The 19583-nt window shown below is 39.3% G+C and overlaps 1 protein-coding gene across 2 annotated transcripts in view; it reads left to right on the top strand.

Moving 5' to 3' along the window:
* The first annotated feature begins 1972 nt into the window (after positions 1-1972).
* Positions 1973-19583, top strand: part of SMIM14 (small integral membrane protein 14) — a 65724-nt gene continuing 48113 nt past the window's right edge. Inside the window, exon 1 of one of the 2 annotated variants that reach the window (XM_058546920.1) lies at positions 1973-2203. The gene's annotated coding sequence lies outside the window, so the exon portion shown is untranslated. Of the gene's footprint in view, positions 2204-2396; positions 2762-19583 lie in introns of those variants that run through there. The other variant, XM_058546921.1, reaches the window with a different exon arrangement.

Raw genomic sequence — 19583 nt, 5'->3', positions numbered from 1 at the left:
AATTGCTTTACATACAGAATTACACACACACTTTTTTGTTCCTCCATTGTTTAAAGTTTAGAAAGGTTGAACTTAAAGACTGGGGCAAAAAACCAAATAAGATCCCATATCACTGTCTGGGTCAGAGCTGGCCCTTTCTATTTCTCATGATATTGCAAGCAGATGTTGGGCAGGAATAATCATCCAACATTTGACTGGGATTGCAAGATCAGCCCAAGCAAGGTAGTTCACTCATACGGCTGGCAAGTTGGTGGGTTGGTGGAGGCTTTTGTTCCTCTCCACATGGGCCTCTTCGTCGGGATGTTTAAGCAGCATGGCGTGGACACTAGCTTTCCCAAAAACAAGCAATCCAAGACAATGAGGTGGAAAGCTGCAATCAGTGCCTTTATGACCTAGCCTCCAAAGTCACACACCTTCTGTCAAACACAATAGCCCTGATTCAAAGGGCTTGGGGAGATTACATTTCCAGAGGTGAGAATCATTGGGGGTTATCTTGGAAACTAGCTACCAAGGATTCTAACGTGTTGACTTTCCTACAATTTACTTTATAAAGCAAGTACTGATAAGTTTGCAACAACCAGTACAAGTCTAGTTTTTACCATACTGTTCTCTTAAAGACAGCTGTGTTCTCAAACACCTATGTGCACATGGGTGCCCCCAAGCATACAAAAATTTCTGTTCCACAACTTTAAGTTCCACAATTAAAGACCGTCTGCTACAGGGTCAGCCCGTGAACTTCATTAGTGCACTAGATTTCCACCTCAAGCTCTCTGAATTTGAGTAAATACAGTTCAAGAGTGCAGATTAAGCGCCAAGAAGCTTGACTTTTATCTGATGTAATCTCTGCTAATTAACTAGGACACTTTTGAGTTTTACCAGAAACCTTTAATTTTCTAGAAACCTTCACCTGTGTTCAATATCCACTTTAATTAAAAAGCTCTTGCAGATTATACTAATTTGCTGAAGGTGACTCAGCCAGTTGAGGTAATAAGTCTACCCAAATAGCTGAGGTAGAAGTCCAGGTTAGGTGAAAAGGTCACCAAGCCAGAGTAAGAAAGATAGTTTCTTACAGCTAACTTTCACCTCTCCTGTAGGATAGGCAAAGAGGCACCTTTGTGAAATCTGTTTGGAACTCACACTTTTATTTTACCACTGGTCCCACTTTCATTAAAGTTTGTCAATTCATGAACCTAAGAAAATAGAGTAGCCCTCAATTTTGCCAAATTGGGAAATTTCCCGGGCCCCAAAAGTTTAGCAAGGAGAATAGGGAGGCCAGAATGGGAGACGACGAAGCACCAACTTAATCTAAAAAGAAGTCTGGTTCTTACCCCACAAACAGTATCCTTATTGCAGCCCCCAAAGTCAAAGTAGGCAGCCTGGGCTGGCTGCCTAACTTTCCCCTCCCGCTCCCTACTATCTCCCGACCAAGTCATCTTTGGTGATACATTCCCTTTAACACTCCTCTTCAGCTTAATTTTAGCCAGCTTTCCGAGTGCAAAAATGTCACGGAGGGTAAAGAGGATGAAAAACTGCCACATTTGACGCACTTTTGTAGACAAGACTAAATCCCTGAGCTCCAATTTTCACCTGGGCCTGAGTGATCAAAAACACAATCTCTAGAGGTACTCTGCCTCAGCGGACGTCAAGTTGCGCCCACCTCTACCTCTATCCCCGCTATTCCAAACACGCCGGTCGAGGAAAGCCATCAGCTTAGGCCAAGGGAGGCACACAGCAGAAGGCACTGCCCACCACAGACGAAACAGAGGCTACGTGTGCCAGTTCAACAGACGCGGAGGCCAGCACTCTCCACCTCACTGCGATCGCTCCCACCCCTCCCAACCGGAACTGCAACCCTCACGCTCCGCGCCCCCACGAAGAGCGTGACGCTCACGCCCGCCCCGCCTCACCGGACGCACTGGGCAGGCGCGGGGCCCGCGCATGCTCGGCGGGCGGGCCTCTGGGGTATCCAGCCGCTGCTATCTGTTGCGCCGCCGCCCGCCGGAGCCGGCAGATCCGGGTCTAGTGGCTACGAGTGACGTGGTCAATCAAAAAAACAGAGGAGGGGAGGAAGCTGGCGGCTAGGAGCAGCGGCGGCAGCGGCGTCCCGAGCAGCCGCAGGGTTCCGGAAGCTCCAGGCGGTCTTTCTGCCGAGCCTTGGTCCCGGCCCCCATCCTCCCCGCCCCGTCGGTTGTTGTCTGGGCGGGTGAGTGTCTCCCCCTCTCCCACCGCCGTTTGCCGGCCCACCTTCCCCTCACCCCGGTTTTTCCTGGGGGTTCCTCAGGCTCCCGGGGACTGCGGCGTCTGCGGCAGAGCGGGGCTGCTTCTCGGGCTCGGTGGTTCCCCGGCCGGGCTGGCGCCTCTGCACCGGGAGAAGCCCGCTGCTGCCGAGCCGGCGCCCCCCGGCGAAGAGCGAGGCAGAGCGCCTGCAATTTGGCTTTCTCTGCAGGAAACCAGAGTCGGGGCTTGGCAGGAAAGTGGACGGTAGCCACGGGTGGTTTTATTTTTAGGGCAAGACAGTCAACTCGGGTGGAGGCGTATAATGGAGTAAGAGAAGAGAGAGTCGTAGCTGGAAGGAAACCTCACAAGTCCTGAAATCCACCTTATATCATTTATTTCTCAGCCCTTTCTGGGTTTGAGGAAGTCACTAGGATGCGTCCTTTGTTGTGATTGATGAGACAGGAAAGCTGCCATCCAGAAAGCGGGAGCTTTTTAGCCCTTATTGTGTTGCGAATTTAAAGGATTCCCTTTTTCTGTTTGTTCGGTAAGTGGAACCAGAGCTGACAGTAAAGAGGTAGCACCCTTGATTGGAGCAGGGAATGTGCGATAAACTGGTTACCGGAGTACCTGAACACCCGTGTTGCCGTTTAAAGCCAAAGTTTTCCGAAGTGCCTGTTTCTATGTGTGTTAGTATTTTAGCCAAGATGATGTTTGTTAGCTGTAGAGTTGGTGGGATGCTTTCAGTTGTCCCAGTTTGCAAAATCAAAGATGTGACCCTAATGGGAGAATGTCTTGGTTTTGCATCAGGACAGTCGGATGAGCTTCATGCATGTAATACCTGGGTGTGTTGAAGAGACCTTCCAGTTTTTTTGTGTGATTGTCAGAGACCGTTGGCAGCTGTGCATACAATAACTTGGTCGGCGTAAGACGTTTCAGGTGTTTTAGTCTTGAGACGCCTAAGAGGCGTTCTCACTGCCCAGTTCTGTGGAGGTTGCCGAAAGCTTGTGTTCCCTTCCACTTCAGGTGACTGGCCACGCAGATTCCTGTAGTGTAGCCTCCTTCTAGCCCTGCCTCTTTCTGCCCCCATCGACAGCACGAAGGAGACCAGAAGACCAAACTTTCTTTTTGTTCTAACTTGGTTTTAAGAAAGAACTTTTTCCCCCCAAAAAACTCATTAATTGTGGTGTTTCTTTAGTAAACAGCAAGAAAGAAAAACAGAAGTATGTGCTAATTATTGCCCGTTATGAAATCCAGGAAGAGTTTTTATGAATTTAGACTACTCCCTTGAAGGGTATGTCCTTATGTGGTATGAAATAGACCTCTTAACAAATTTCTTCCTTCTGTGTGTGCAGTTGAGAGCTTTTTTTCGTAATACCGCAGTTGGAATCCTGTTAAGATAAACGAAATTGGTTTCTGGAAGTTCTTCTGTTTTTTTACATTTTATGTTAACCTATGACTGAATATTTTTGTTTGTATGAAATAATTTGTGATAATTGGTGAAAGTGTTGATTAAAGCAGATAAGCAAAAAAGAAAAGTCATAAATATTCCTGCCATCCAAAAATCACCAAAATCTTAGCAGTGGTTTATATCCTTCAAGACTACTTTTTTTGCATTTATATATTTTATATAAAAATGGTCTCATATTGCATATGCTTTTCTGTAACCTGCTCGTTTACATAGTAGTACTTGTTTTTTTGGTGAGGAAGATTAGCACTGAGCTAACATATGTTGCCAAGCCTCGTCTTTTTGCTGAGGAGGATTGGCCCTGGGCTAACTTCCGTGCCCATCTTCCTGTATTTTATATATGGGATGCCTGCCACAGGATGGCTTGATAAGCAGCGTGGAGGTCCATGCCAGAGATCCAAACCAGCAAACCCCGGGTGGCCAAAGCAGAGTGTGCGAACTTAACCGCTATGCCACCGGGCCGCCCTCAGTACTTCTTTTTCTGAGTAACAAAATTTAAATTTTAGCAGATAAGGACTTTTTTTTTTAAAATTTTATTTATTTATTTTTCCCCCAAAGCCCCAGTAGATAGTTGTATGTCATAGCTGCACATCCTTCTAGTTGCTGGATGTGGGACGTGGTCTCAGCATGGCCGGAGAAGCGGCGCGTCGGTGCGCGCCCGGGATCAGAACCCCGGGCAGCCAGCAGCTGAGCGCGCGCACTTAACCGCTAAGCCACGGGGCTGGCCCAGATAAGGACTTTTGGACCTTAATTTTTAGGGAATATTCACTGTATATTTTCCAAACTATAGTGATTAAACTTGTGGTTTTGAAAGATTTCCTCCCAAATCTCAATGACGAAATTGTAAGATTTAAAAAATTAATATGCATTGTGTGTCAAAGTAAGATTTTGCTTGTTTAACTCTTTTTTTTTTCTGTGAGGAGGATTGGCCCTGAGCTAACATCTGCCAATCCTCCTCTTTTTTTTTTTTTTTTTTTTGCTGAGGAAGACTGGCCCTGGGCTAACATCCATGCCCATCTTCCTCCACTTTATATGGGACGCTGCCACAGCATGGCTTGACAAGTGGTGCATCAGTGTGCGTCAGTGTGCGCCCGGGATCTGAACCGGTGAACCCGGGACCGCTGCAGTGGAGCACGAGCACCTAACTGCTTGCGCCACCAGGCCGGCTGCATGCTTGTTTAACTCTTGGAAAAGTAGGCACAGAATAGTCTGGGTTGATAATATGGAAGTTTAAAAAATATTTGCTGATTCAGTGATTTGGTTCAGGAAATAGTTTAGTTCTATTCTATAGCTACACTATGCTCCAAATGCTGACGAGCTGTCCAGGCCTCCGGCGGTAAGGTCCTAAAAGATTTTACTTTACGAATCATACTTAATGTGCTTTATTAACGTTGAGTCCTGAATGTGTGCCCATTTAGTTCAGTGCTGTGTCGGTTGTGCCAAAAGAGAGGGAAATGTCCTCTTCACCTCAACTTCAAAGGTTAAGTACCTCCTATGAAGTATCCCAAATATGCTAATAACCCACTTGGGCCCATTGGTCATAAAGTTACCTGAACCTGGGCCGGCCCTGTGGCTTAGCGGTTAAGTGCGCGCGCTCCGTTGCTGGCGGCCCGGGTTCGGATCCCGGGCGCGCACCGACGCACCGCTTCTCCGGCCATGCTGAGGCCATGTCCCACATCCAGCAACTAGAAGGATGTGCAGCTATGACATACAACTATCTGCTGGGGCTTTGGGGGGAAAGTAAATAAATAAATAAAATCTTTAAAAAAAATAAATAAAGTTACCTGAACCTTTTAAATCTATTTTCATTCTCTTGAGTAATTAGCTCTAGATACTTACAACTCATTATGTGACTTAGTTCTTTTTCTTTGATTTGCCTTAAATTATAGTGTTCAATATATATTCTAGATTTGTCCACTTTTTCTCATCTCTAATGCCACCACCTTTATCAGCTATCACCTTGTCTCACCTGGTCTACAGCAGTAACCTCCTGATCTCCCTGCTTCCACTTTGACTTTTTAGGATGCATTCCCGTTATCACAGCCTAAGGCTCCCATCCCATTCAGAAGAAAATCCAGACTCCTTACTAGGCTTGCCAAGCACTGCATGTTTTGGCACTGCCTTCCTCTCTCATCTGACCTTGTATCCCTCTGCCTAGATCAGTACCCCAGAGCCTGGCCACGTGTTTCTTCCTGTGTTCCGGCCCCACTAGCATCATCTCTGGAACTTGCCAGGCTTGCTCCTGCCTTAGGGTATTTGTACTTGCAGTACTGTGGCTTCAATACTCTTCTCCCAGATCTTACTGTGGCTGATTCCATCATGTCATTCAGGTCTCAGTTCAGATGTTGCCTCTTCAGGGAGATTGCCCCCCAGTTATTTCTCCATTCCCTTTTATTTTCTTCATAGCATTTATCACTATGTGGAATTTCTTTATTTTTTATAGTCTGTTTCCTACCCTAGGAATTAAACTCTGAAAATTTGTCCTTTTCACTGTAGGTACTCAAGGAATGTTGGTTCAATGAATGAACTTGGTGAACACATATTCCTCTTGAATGTACTATTTTAGACCAGTTCTTTCTGTGGAAGAACCCTAGTTTTCAGCTTCTTTTTATAGGACAATGCCTTGATTCTCTTACTTCAATAATTCTTGATGTTTGGGCCAGAGAAAGGCCACATTCTACTTTAGACCTAAAGAATTAATCCCTGGGAGAAATGGGTCCCAGGAATCTGCATTTTCAGTAAGCCATCAGGTGATTTTAATGCACATCAAAGTTTGAGAGTGTCTCAATATTTTAATGGCTTTTCTCTGGGAGATTACTTGATTCTTGCTTTATAGTAGTAATGATAGCTACCATTTTGGGGAACACTCTGTGTATCAGGTACTATGTTAAAAACTGTTACATGTTTTTCATTTAACTGTAGAGCAGCTCAGATGTAGGTATTCCTACTCCCATTTTACAAATGAAGGAACTGAGAAATAGTAAGTGGCAGAAAGTTGGATTTGAGCTCAAGTCTGTTTTCTTAATCACTGTACCCTCCTCCCTCTGAACTACAGTGTTCAGAATTGTACACAGTACTTTGGTTTTGATAGGCCATATTTTCTTAAAGGCAAGATAGTGTTTTCTGTCCCATTTCCAATCCTGTCCTTAATGAAGTCCATTGTTTTGTTGGGCTTTTTGCCTGAAGTTGCACAGCTGGGAGATGACCTCCAGAAACATTCCTCAAAGACTTCTAGGTCTTGTTGCTTTGTTGTATTGAGTGCTCAGAGCCTACCAGGCTTAAAGTAAATTAGGAGTATTTTCTCCCTCCTGTACGTTACTTTGCGTTCCACACGCCAAAAACCCATCTCTTGCTTTCTGCCTGCTTGTACCGTCATTTAAATTCTTCCTACAGTTTCTCCATTGATATGAGTGTTTTACTATTTGGACTACTGTTGGATAATCATAAACTGAATAGGTTTCTCACTGCAAGACTCTTTTACAGATCATTAAAAAAAAATGTTGAATTTAATTGATGCATCAATTTTGGGGGTGGGGCAGGGGGACTTAATCCAGTGAAATATTGGTTATCTTTACCCTATTCCTAGTCTTTAAGCCTGGCTAACTGTGTTTTATCTGTGGAGGCTCAGGTCACACATGACCTTCACCAGAGCTCTATCCTGACTCACCTCAGGCTTCTGTTAATGGCCATGTGTGCCTCCCATCACTTCACCTTCCATATTTGTCTGGGGCTGTCTGGCCTATTCGATTGAGAAGCCCATGAAGGAAGGGGGCGCCAATTAGGCAAACACTAGGCTTGTTGATGGAATAAATAAATGAAGAAACATCTCAACTTTAATCTGTATTTGTAAAAAATGGTACATTGCTAAAAGGAATTATTTGTAATAACCTTTCTATATAATTTTTTAATAAGATTTAGAAAAAAACCTCAATACAAGACCCCAAATTGATGATAATAAACAGTGATGTATTAGTATATGGTTTGTAAAGATTTTGCAGAAAATTAAGCACTCCCAACTGTTCTTTGTTACATTCTGGCTTTAAGGATTTTTTAAGGTTGTAAAATGTAGACAGTTACTATTACACGCTTATAAGTAAAGATATTCTTTTGGTGTGTGCTTATGTGCATATTCATGTTTTGGCCCACACAACGAATACTAACCATATGAATGGTTGTTTCTATAGTTGGACACGTATCAGTAGATGCTGCAGTTGTGTAAAGAACAGTTTGAGCACTTGTAAAGCCATTTTGAAAGAGGGCTGAAAATTGAGTCTGAAGTTAAAAAACAGTTACCTGCCTGAATATCAATAGTAATGGCATTTACTATTTATGGAGTATATATGCCAGTCTCTTGACTTCTTTTACATACTTGATGTTTAGCTGACACATCAACCCTCCGTGTCAGATATTATTACCCCTGACTTATGCTGGAGGAAACAGGTCTGGTTAGTTAGGTTAAGTTGCCCAAGGTGAAGCCACTAGTACCGTTGGGATTCAAAACCCAATTTTCCCTTGACCCAAAGCTCATGTACTTTATACTACAACAGTGTTAACTAGTCTTTTTGTCTTCCAGAATCATGGAAGTTATAATAAGTAAACCTACTTGTTTTAGCTGTGAGAATATTCTAGTAGAATTACTTTCATGTATTGTTTTGTTCTATTTAAACCTAAATTGGATATGCATTTCTAAAAGTCTCTCTTTTTTAAAATTTTTTTTAAACACAAGGCGTGCTTGTTATTGAAAAGCTGCAAAGGATAGTAATATATAACGCCAACAACAACAACAAAGTCTGTAATCCTCTCATTCAGAAGTCATCTCTGTATATGTATTTCCTTCCAGTCTTTTATTTTTTAATTCATCTTTGGTGTAAATGAGATGTAATACCCACATAAGCTTGTATCTTAATTTTTTTTCCTTGGTTTAACATAATGAGCTTTTTACTATGGCCTTAGAAGCTTTCTAAACTTGATTTTAATTGGCTACATTTTATAATATATTTTGAATAAACTGATTTACTTGAAGTTTTCATTTAATTTGGCCATGAATGTAGTTTCCAGTTTCACCATTAGAAATAATGTTGTAATGAACCATGGCTTTATAATTTTTATTTATTTATTTTGTTCCCCCAAAGCCCCAGTAGATAGTTGTATGTCATAGCTGCACATCCTTCTAGTTGCTGTATGTGGGACACGGCCTCAGCATGGCCGGAGAAGCGGTGTGTTGGTGCGCGCCCGGGATCCGAACCTGGTCCGCCAGCAGCGGAGCGCGCGCACTTAACCGCTAAGCCATGGGACCGGCCCATGAACCATGGCTTTAAATAGTTAACCCAAGCTCTGAATAATTAGAGCAATCAGTCTAATTATTTAAAAAAGTCATGTTTAAGACATTTTAATGATTTTAAATGTAGTGATTTTAATCATAATTCAACAAGTATTTACAGCATACATATACTTGCAGTGCCTAGAAAATTTACATGAAAGTTTTTAATAGAAGTTGCCTCTGAGGGGAGGAGAGCACCTTTTACTTCTGCGGTTTTGTTTTTTTAAACCTTTCTGTATTTGAATTTTAAACTATAAATGTATAGTACTTTTAAAATAAGTTTCAACTCTTTGGAAAAGTATATTTTTGTGAACTAAAACCAATTTTGGGGTGTATAGTATGGTTTATATTTATAACGTTTTAAACTTCAGTGCTTTTGTTTTGGAGAAAGTTACCTTCTCGTAGCTTATTTTCCTATTGAATTTTCATTTCCTTTTTTTAATTTAGGTCAGAGCACAGATGAGAGTCTCAGCTTTATGAAAATACAGAATGAAGCTGAGTTTTGCTTGACTGCACTCATTGACATGTTACAGGTGCAGCATTTTCAAAATTTAACAGCTAATAAAGGTGCTTCAAATCAAGTTAGGGATGCAATAAGCATCTTCATGGTATGTGAACCAGACTTAGAGGTCAGTGTTCTGGCTACTGTTTTATCTTAGGACATACTTCTAAAAAAAAAAAGTTAATTTCTTTTACGTAGTAATGTATTTTCTTGCTTTATTACTCTTAGCAAAGGTAATGTGGAAAAAACTGACTTGCTTGAAATTTTGAAGACTTTTTTTTAAATCAGTGGTGTTTATTCTAGTTTTATTTATGTATTTATTTATGTTTATTTATAGGAAGATTGGCCCTGGGCTAACATCTGTTGCCAATCTTCCTCTTTTTTTTTTTTCCTCCCCAAAGCCCCAGTACATCATTGCATATTCTAGTTGTACGTCCTTGTAGTTCTTCTGTGTGGGACACCACCTCAGCATGGCTTGATGAGTGATGCGTAGGTCCGCACCCAGGATCTGAACCGGGGAACCCCAGGCCGCTGAAGCGGAACGTGTGAACCTACCCACTTTTTCGCCGGGCCAGCCCCGGGTTTTATTTTTTAATTACATTGCTTTCTTTATCACAGTGGTTCTAAGCATTTTTCCTGTCATCATGAATGGCATTTACATGCATCTGTGTGCAGACAGTCATCTAGGTGGAGCATGCATGAGAGAGAAAGGCTGTGAGTTACATGAGCTAGGAGAGTAGTAGCCATACCCCCTTTCTCCTCAAAACATCATATAGGCAAGCAAGTGAATGAGAATGATACTGAAGAAACGTCTTGACTCCACTCTTGTTTACTTGAGTGATGTAAATTATTCATATACTTGTAATGTTACTTGTGGTGTACCTCACAATTTCAGAAGACACTAGTATTTTGTAAGACAGCTTTCGAAAACTGCTTTCTTAACATTTATAAGTAACTTATATCCACTATGATTTGGGATCACATAGTATGGAATTTTTATATCATTGTCTGTTGAATTTTTCTGTTTCTAACTTATGAAAAACAGCCTTTTTTCCTGAGTTTAAAATTTTTTATTTAGAATATGATTAATAAGCACTCTTGAGTAGAAATTTTAGAAAACATTTTCAGAATATGAAACTTTGGCCTATGATATTGTATATAAACAGAGATGATTCAATTGAAAAGTTTTTTTTGACCGTTTATAATAAATTTTATCCCTGGACCTTGAGAGAATCTTTGGAACTATACAAGAGTAAGGAACAGCTAGGGAAGGACAGGAAATGTGTAGGTGAGGGACCAAGATTCAGAACAGAAAACTTCTTTCTTCCCTTTCCCTTTTATGCAGAAGAGTGATAGCTGAGCCCCAGGGGAGTACAAACACTCCAAAGCAGTATACTGAGAGATTGGGCTAAGGATTGAAGATACATTTCAAATCTAAGGGCTTAGAGTTGAATTGGCCCAGAGCGTTTTACAGTTTATAAAACCCTCTTACAAATTCTTTCTTGATCCTCGAAACAACCTTTTAAAATGAATAGTTTCAGTTATCACTCCTGTTTTATAGATAGAGAAACTGAAGTCACAGGCTCATTTATCCATTTCTCAGTGGTGCCATAACTTGAATCATTTACCTAGGATGTATTCTTTCTGCTATCCCATGATGTTTTAGCAAGTGTTGCCTAAGGTAATTCCTAGAATACAATGAAATAGAGGTAAGGAAAAGAAGGGTCACTGAGGAAAGAGAAGGTCAAGTCTGAGATGGAGGAAAAGAGGGTCACGTTAACTAAGAATTTCCAGAACAGTGGTGGCAGCCTGAGGGTAGACCTTTAACAGAGTCCTGTGCTGCAGAGAATGGAGGCATTAAGGAGATAAGGAAATTCTTGATGACCTTAAAGAGGTAAGCTTTTAATAGCAATAGGATAGAAGGTTAAGGAGAGAAGTAGTTCTTTTGATTTTGAGCTGTCTCCAGTGAGGTTATCACAGAAGTCATTTGTCTGTGACATTTATTTTGGCTGTTAATTATATACTGGCATGTAATTATATGAATTAATTATAATTAATAATTAACTTGATTGCAAGCTCTTGGAGGTAGGGGCTGCCTTTTATTTCTTCTATATCCTCCTCTGAACTCTTCTGCCAGTTTCTTAGTCCCCTGAGGACATGTTAGATATGCCCTTTTTAGGAAAGGAGAAGTGAGAGAAGACGTGGGTTTGAATCCCATCTCTGCTGCATGACTTTGGGTGTCACTGAAGCTCTCTGGGCCTCAGTCCTTTCCTCTTTAAATGAGTGGGTGAGAATTGCTGCATCCCCAAAGTTTTAATAGTACTACTCGTGAAGTTGTGATTTGTTGAAGATGAATAAACAAAGACTCGGCATCCTCTAATCTATACATGATCTATACAGCGATATCTTACACAGGCCTCCTAGTCACACTGACCTTGTTTCTTCTATACATTCCCATTCCACTGTGTGGAAAAATAAACATTTTGTTGTCATTCTTTCTAGCCTGCTCTAGTCTCTTCCTTTGGAATAGTGTGCCCTCTGAAAGAATGTCTTTAAGCTTTTTGTTATCCTGTAAAAATATTTTATGATAAGAATTTCAGAGGTGGTTTTTATTGTATTTTACTCTTATAAATAGCTACTTCTAGATGGAACAATATAGGGTCACCTTATTGGATCAGTATAGGGAGTATTGTAAGGAATTTGTAACTATAATTTCTTGGCTATTAATTTGAATTTTAAAAATTTGTCATGATGGAATTCAGGGAGTCTTAACTCCTAAGCACAGAGACTTGTGATATTTGGGTATATAAGGGGGTTTACTTCAACATTTAAATTTTTAAAATGTCTTTAGCTTCTCCCAGGCATGGCTTTAGCACAGTTTTTAACAAATACTGATTGACTGATTTGAGCTTGAGTCTCTGTACTTTACTTGCTCACTTCCTATCAGAGATGCAAATATAGTTTAAGAGAAAAGGATATCATTAGTAAGAGGTAATAGGAAGTCAGTTGATAGTTACCTAATTTCTGTACTTCTCTGAAGTTGTCTTTATAAGAGTGCAACAAATGTAACTAGCATGATTGGTCATATCTGACATGTGAAATGAGTCCTGGTCAGGAATTTACATTGTGACTTCTGTCCAAGGTCTGTCCCATACTCTATGGGTGACCATGGCCAAATTGCTCGCTTATCTGAGCCTATTATCCTCATTTTAAAACAGGGATAATTTTGCTGCTTTGACTTTGTTAGCAACACTGTTGTTAGGGTGTGAAAGTAGTTAGTAAGTCTACAGGCAAATATAAACTATTATTAGGTATGGCGATGCTTGATCGAGATCCATTTGTGAGAAAAGAATAAAGCAAATGAATATGTTGTGAAAAAGTATTGTATATGAGTAAATTTGAATACCTTATTACATTGAGATGTTGGGTCATCTGATAAGGGTAATCCCAACTACTAGTTATAGTATATTAGTATATAGTATAATAATGATAGTATGACTGGAGTTGATAGACAAATATTTTGTTCTCCTTGTTTAATATGAAAAGTAGCCAGAATTTTGGGATATCTCTGCTCATTTGGTACATCAGTTTTCTAATTGGCTACCGGGTAAAAACTTGGAGTCAGAAAGCTATTTCTAGAAAAAAATTATTTTTAGAGGTGAATAATTACCTCTGTGATACAATTGGGAATGAGGTTAAGAATAGGGTAGAGAGCAAATTCAAGTGTAGGCTCCTTGTATGTCCTGGGGGCAATTCCAGCCGTTTCTGGCATTTGTTTCACTTTCTTCGTTTTATAACTTTGGAGCTTTAATCAATAGAATTGATGCTTTTTAGATAAAAATGTATAGAATGCTTCTTCTGAGTTCCCCATTTCATTGACCAGCATCTCTGTTTTCTATCTTACAAAAACAAATTGCATACATTCTAAATTGTTACTTTGTATTTTACTCTTGGTGTAGGGTTTTGTTTTTATTTAAGTGAAAAGAATTTTGATATCATTCTTGATCACTGTAAAGATTTGGCTGGCTATTTGAAAAGGCGATTTCCTCATAAATCACCTTTGTAAAACTACATTAGAAATGGTTTTCATCCTCTGACCTCGACTTGGACTTGGTTATCCTTGCTTTCTCAAGAAAAGCCCTATGTTTGGATGAGAGGGAAGCAGAGGAATTTTTGTTTTGTTTTTCTATAAAAATGTATTAAAAAAAACTTAAGTATATTGGAAATTTTTAGTACTAAACAGTAGAATACTGTAATGAATCTCTGTGAACCCATCAACTGGCTTCAACAGTCATTCAGCTCAGGGCTGTTTTATTTCTTCTATACCTCCTCCTTTGCAGGATTCTTTTTTTTTTTTTTTTTAAGATTTTATTTATTTATTTATTTTCCCCCCAAGGCCCCAGTAGATTGTTGCGTGCCACAGCTGCACATCCCTCTAGTCGCTGCATGCGGGACGCGGCCCCAGCATGGCTGGAGAAGCGGTGCGTCGGCGCGCTCCTGGGATCCGAACCCGGGCCACCAGCAGCGGAGCGCGTGCACCCAACTGCTAAGCCACAGGGCCGGCCCTGCAGGATTATTTTCAATTAGATCCCAGGCGTTATATTTCTTTAACTAAAAATACTTAGTGGGATCTCTCAGAGATAAGGACTCTTTTTAGACGTGTAATTGACGTTGTAGTTATGTTTAAAAAAATTAGTAATTCCTAAATATGTTTAATCCAGTCAGGAACTCTGAAGAGTTCCTAGTTGTTCCGTAAGTGTCGTTTTACTAGGTTTATTTGAATAGGATTCAGACAAGGTCTGTGCATGGCATTTGATTGATACCTCTTAAATCTCTTAAACTGTAACCATATCCCTGCCATCTCTTAAAAGTTTATTTACTTTTTGCCATTTATTTATTGAAAAATCTGAGGTAGTTTTCCTGGATTTAACAGCTGCATCCAAAATGTTTTCCTGATTATACGAGTTACAATATGATCATTATATGATATTTGAAAAATAAAATGTTGTGCAAAGTGAAAAATAAAATCCTGTCACCCAGAGATAACTGATGTTAAAGTTTTGGTATGTTTTCTTTCTACTTTTTTGAGTATATGTTTTCCTGTGTTTTTTAAACATGTGCATGTGCTATGCTTATTTTTATATCCTATTTAATATACTTTAATATCACGTGATCATTTCTCCATGTCATTATGAAAGAAAATGAAACATTTGGCTGCATAATACTTCACAGTATCATAATTTTAACATTCCCTTTTAGCCTGACATTAGGATTGTTCCATTTTTTCGCTGTTATAAAGCTGTGATAACCATTGTTGTACATAAATCTTTGTATTTCAGATTTTTTTTTGATAGAACCTTAGAAGTGGAATTATTCAGAGGGCATGAACATTTTTTAACTTCTGGATTTGTATTGCATAAAAGTTATCATAGTTTGTAATCTCAAATGCAATCTCCAATTTTAGAATCTGTTTGCATATGCTCTATGTTTAAGATGTCTTTGCCAGCCATATTAGTGGAATGTGTTTTTTTCCTTATATATTTTGCTCTTTTAATTTTATTTGGGAATTTTTTTTTTTTTTGTGGGGAAGATCAGCCCTGTGCTAACATCTGCCAATCCTCCTCTTTTTTTGCTGAGGAAGACTGGCCCTGCACTAACATCTGTGCCCATCTTCCTCAACTTTATATGGGATGCCGCCACAGCATGGCTTGCCAAGCGGTGCGTCCGTGCGTGCCTGGGATCCGAACCGGCGAACCCCGGGCTGCTGTAGCCGAGCGCCCACACTTAACTGCTTGCGCCACCAGGCCGGCCCTGGGAATTTTTTTTTTTTATGCACATGGTCTTACATTGTAAATTTGTTGATATTTTCCATTGTATCTATCTTTAGGAAGTTCTTCCACAAGTGTCAAATAAATATTCACCTAAATTGGCTTCTAGAATTACTGATGGGTTTTTTTCCTTCTTAATTGCTAGCTTAATTGGTTTTCTTAGGACCACTTATTAAAATATTGATCCCTTCCTCACGTATTTGTGCTTCAAGTTTTGATATATAAATATAAATAAATACATTTTATGGTTGGTGTGTTCAGAAAATTCTAGAAAAAAGGATTGATTTCTTATTTACTGGGTTGTAATATTATCTCTTATCTGCTTGCCATCCCAGCTATGGTATGCATTGAGATGTCTGATTCTGGATGTGCCTTAGGAAAATGCCTGAAACAAAACTAGTCTAGTCCTTGCCTTTTTCCTTCTGTTTCATGTGTATTTTTTAAATGAATTTAAAAATGAATTTCCATTTGCCTTTATTTTAAACTCGATTTGACAAAACTTTATACACAGTTTGTGGTATATATACTGTTGTTTCAATATTTTGATTCTCTTAATTGTTAAAACTTCCACCAGAGGGTGAGTAGGGTAAGGGAAAGGTAAACTTCTTTGAAAGCTGATTTTGCAAAGAATGATTGATTACCTCAGATTTAGGGCAAAGGCTGACTTCAGAAGTATCCATTATATGGTCTGTTTATATACTTGGTCATTTCTCATTGGTGACGGGATTTGGTTCATTTTGTAACACATTTACTTAGAGTTTAGAATCCCTTTTATTATATATTAACTCTAGCCAGCAAATTCAGTGATGACAGAAGGTCAAATAGAGGGTTAAGACAATTTAGCATATTCAGTTCAAGACAAAATTGAGATGTGATTATTTGTCCCTAGAGCTAATGGTTCTGGTAGGGGGAAGAACAAGAAGCTTACTGTAAGTTATTCTTTTAGAAAGTTAATATTTTTTGAATAGTTCAGAAGACACAAAACGGTTTACAGTGAAAAATTTCCTTACTACTTTGTCCCCTCACCTCTTAGGCCCCCTTTACAGAGGCAACCAGTTATATAATTATTTTTAAATACTAAATTCTTAAGGTTTTAGACCATTTGTAAACATCTTGCCATAGATAAAAATTTATCTTTAAATTATTAATGTGTGGGAGTTTTGGTATCAACCTTTAGTATTTATTTTGGGTAGAATCTTTTGTTTACATGTGTATGTAAATGTTTACATATATTTAAAAATTTACATACCCATGTGTAAATATATAATTTGATTCAAAAAGTAAAATGTAGTATAGAAAAATTGGAAAAGAAAAAAGAAAAAACATCATGTGATCACCTTAGTGGAACCAGTATAATCATTTTAATGTAGACTAATTCTTCCCTAGGTTTAAATTTTGGGCATATGGTAATTCTATATACTTTTTTTTCCTTAACCACAAGAATTTCACATTGAAAATACCAGATTTCTGACACATTTCTTATGAGGAAAATGAATTTCTCAGTAATATTGCTCTTGGAAGCAGAAGCAGGGAACTAACCTTTATTGAAGAAGAGAGGAAACTAGAGATTGGCAAAAGAATAGGAAGGTGAAATAAGGGTACATATTTTCATAATTCAGCCTTGAGAAAAATAGAGGGAAAATCAAGTTGCAGTAATTCTGAATTCTTAGAACTGGCTGCTTTTCTTTTCTTCTTCTTCCTTTTTTTTTTTTTAGTAAGGAATGGATCTGAGTTGTATAGAGGATAAGCTGACATTTTGTTGTGTTTTGATGTGGGTACCAGGGAGGATTTGTTTAAAAAAGAAAGGAAAGGAAAAAACCTTTCCAAGTCATGCATTCAGTTTATGTTGGGACCACAGTGGAGCCAGGGCAGCAGGGACCTGTGACTACAAGTCATAAATGTAAAGGGATTGAATGCTTGCATGAAAGGACAGAAATGCCTAATACACAGTACTCTGCCTCAGATCAAAATTAGCTTATAAGCCTCTTGGTAGAATTACAAGGAGGGTAATCCCAAAAAGTTTCTGGAGAACAATGGATGATTGTGGAATTAATAGTACATTACCCAATATTACTAATTTAAGATAAGTAAAATATCAGTAATAATCCATTTTTTTGTTTTGTTTTTGTTTTATTTACTTATTTTTTCCCCCAAAGCCCCAGTAGATAGTTGTATGTCATAGCTGCACATGCTTCTAGTTGCTTGTATGTGGGACGCGGCCTCAGCATGGCCGGAGAAGCTGTGCGTCAGTGCGCGCGGGGGATCCAGACCTGGGGCCGCCAGCAGCAGAGTGGGCGCACTTAACCGCTAAGCCACGGGGCCGGCCCAATCCATTTCTTTTTATCGTTTATAAGGACTTTCCTAGGATCGCCTGAAAGTATTGTTAGTCTGCTTTGTCTCCTCTGGTCTGTGATAGTTTTGTTGGCTTTCCTTGTTTTTGATGTCCTTGACAGTTTTGAGGCGTACTGGTTGGGTATTTTGTAGAATTCCCGTCAGTTTGGGTTTGATGATTTTTCTCATGGTTAGACTTGGTGTTATGGTTTTGGGGAAGAAGACCACAGTGAAGTGCCCTTCTCATCACAGCACCTCAAAGGGTACATGATATCAACATGGCATCACTAGTAATGTTTTACCTTGATCTTTTGGTTAAGGTAGTGGCTGCTTGGTTTGTCCACTATAAAGTTACCTTCTCCTTGTGTATTCCATCCTTTAGAAGTGAGTCACTAAGTCCAGTCCACATTTAAGGTCCGGAGAGGGTTAAGCTTCACCTTGTAGAGGGGGATAAATCTACTGATATTATTTGGAATTCTGGAAGGAAGATTTGTCCCCTTCCTTCCTTCTCCTTTTCCCCTCTCTTCGAGTATTTTAAAGCAAACCACAGATAACTCACGTCATTGTTATGAACATTTTTATAGTTCTTGATACATATTGCCAAATTATATTCCAAAAGAGTTGTAGCAATTAACTGTAGCACTAGCAATGTATGACTAAACTTTCATTGTACTTTTTTGTGTTTTGTTTTTAGGTGAAAGTTCACATTTTAATTTGCATTTATTCGATGACTTAGTTAAGATGACTTTTTTTTGTTTGTTAATTAATTATAGTGCCTCTTTGGGGAATTATCTTTTTTCCCTTGGGCTTCACCTATTTCAAAAATTTTTTTAGAGACTTCTTGGCTATTTTAACTCTTTTGTCTCTTAGAGCCTTAAGAGATTTATTTACCGTTTAGTTTACTAGCCCTTAATTTTTAATCATCTTCAGGGTTTTGTCTTTTATTCAGATCTCATGACCACATCATTCTTAGTCCTGTTGTATTCTTGTAAATTTTTTTTCCTGCTTCTGTTACATTTACCTACTGGTAGGAAATTTGCTAGCCACTGGTAAAGCAAGAAGTAAACAAGTAAGATGGTAGTTCCATTCCAGATTAATGTAGAGAACCACTGTGGGTTGATCTAGCATATGAGTGGGTTATTTCCTTTAAAAATTCATGACTGATTCTCCCAAGCATTTTGTGTTAAGAGCCCTTTTAAGATATTTACTGTTTTGCAATGTGTTACAAAAATAGCTAAGCCATTTGAAAATTACTTTTATAATCTTAATCTATGTTGACATGTTATTACATTTTGGGAATTTTTGTTACCCCTAGGTATTTGTAAAATACCTTCTTTTAAAAAAGAAATTTAGGGGCCGGCCCCGTGGCTTAGCGGTTGTCTGTGCTCTCTGCTACTGGTGGCCCGGGTTCGGATCCTGGGCGTGCACCGACACACTGCTTGTCGGGCTATGCTGAGGTCGCGTCCCGCATACAGCAAGTAGAAGGATGTGCAACTATGACATACAACTATCTACTGGGACTTTGGGGAGAAAAAGGGGAAAAAAAAAAAAGGAGGAGGATTGGCAGCATTAGCTCAGGGCCGATCTTCCTCAGCAAGAAGAGGAGGATTGGCATGGATGTCAGCTCAGGGCTGATCTTCCTCACCAAAAAAAAGGAAAAAAATTTAGAATATAATAGCTTCTTAAAAGGAGATATCCCAAATCAAATATTTTATTCTGCAAGAGGAACCAAAATGAACTCTCGCTCACACATACAAACGTATAAACACTTTCCCCCCTAAATATTTAATGGCTTAGAAGACAATTTTTTTCCTTCGTGTGAATCCTTAACCCCTGTGGCAACAAAAAATAGCTCCAAAATAAAAGAGCTGAATTAAAACTGTCAAAAGAAAATGGAGGGTTTATCATTACCCTTCAGTT

The sequence above is a fragment of the Diceros bicornis genome, chromosome 8 (genome assembly GCF_020826845.1).
Source record: "Diceros bicornis minor isolate mBicDic1 chromosome 8, mDicBic1.mat.cur, whole genome shotgun sequence".
NCBI classification, from domain to species: domain Eukaryota; kingdom Metazoa; phylum Chordata; class Mammalia; order Perissodactyla; family Rhinocerotidae; genus Diceros; species Diceros bicornis.
Note: the sequence above shows the minus strand (reverse complement) of the source record. Positions and strands in the feature narration are given on the sequence as shown.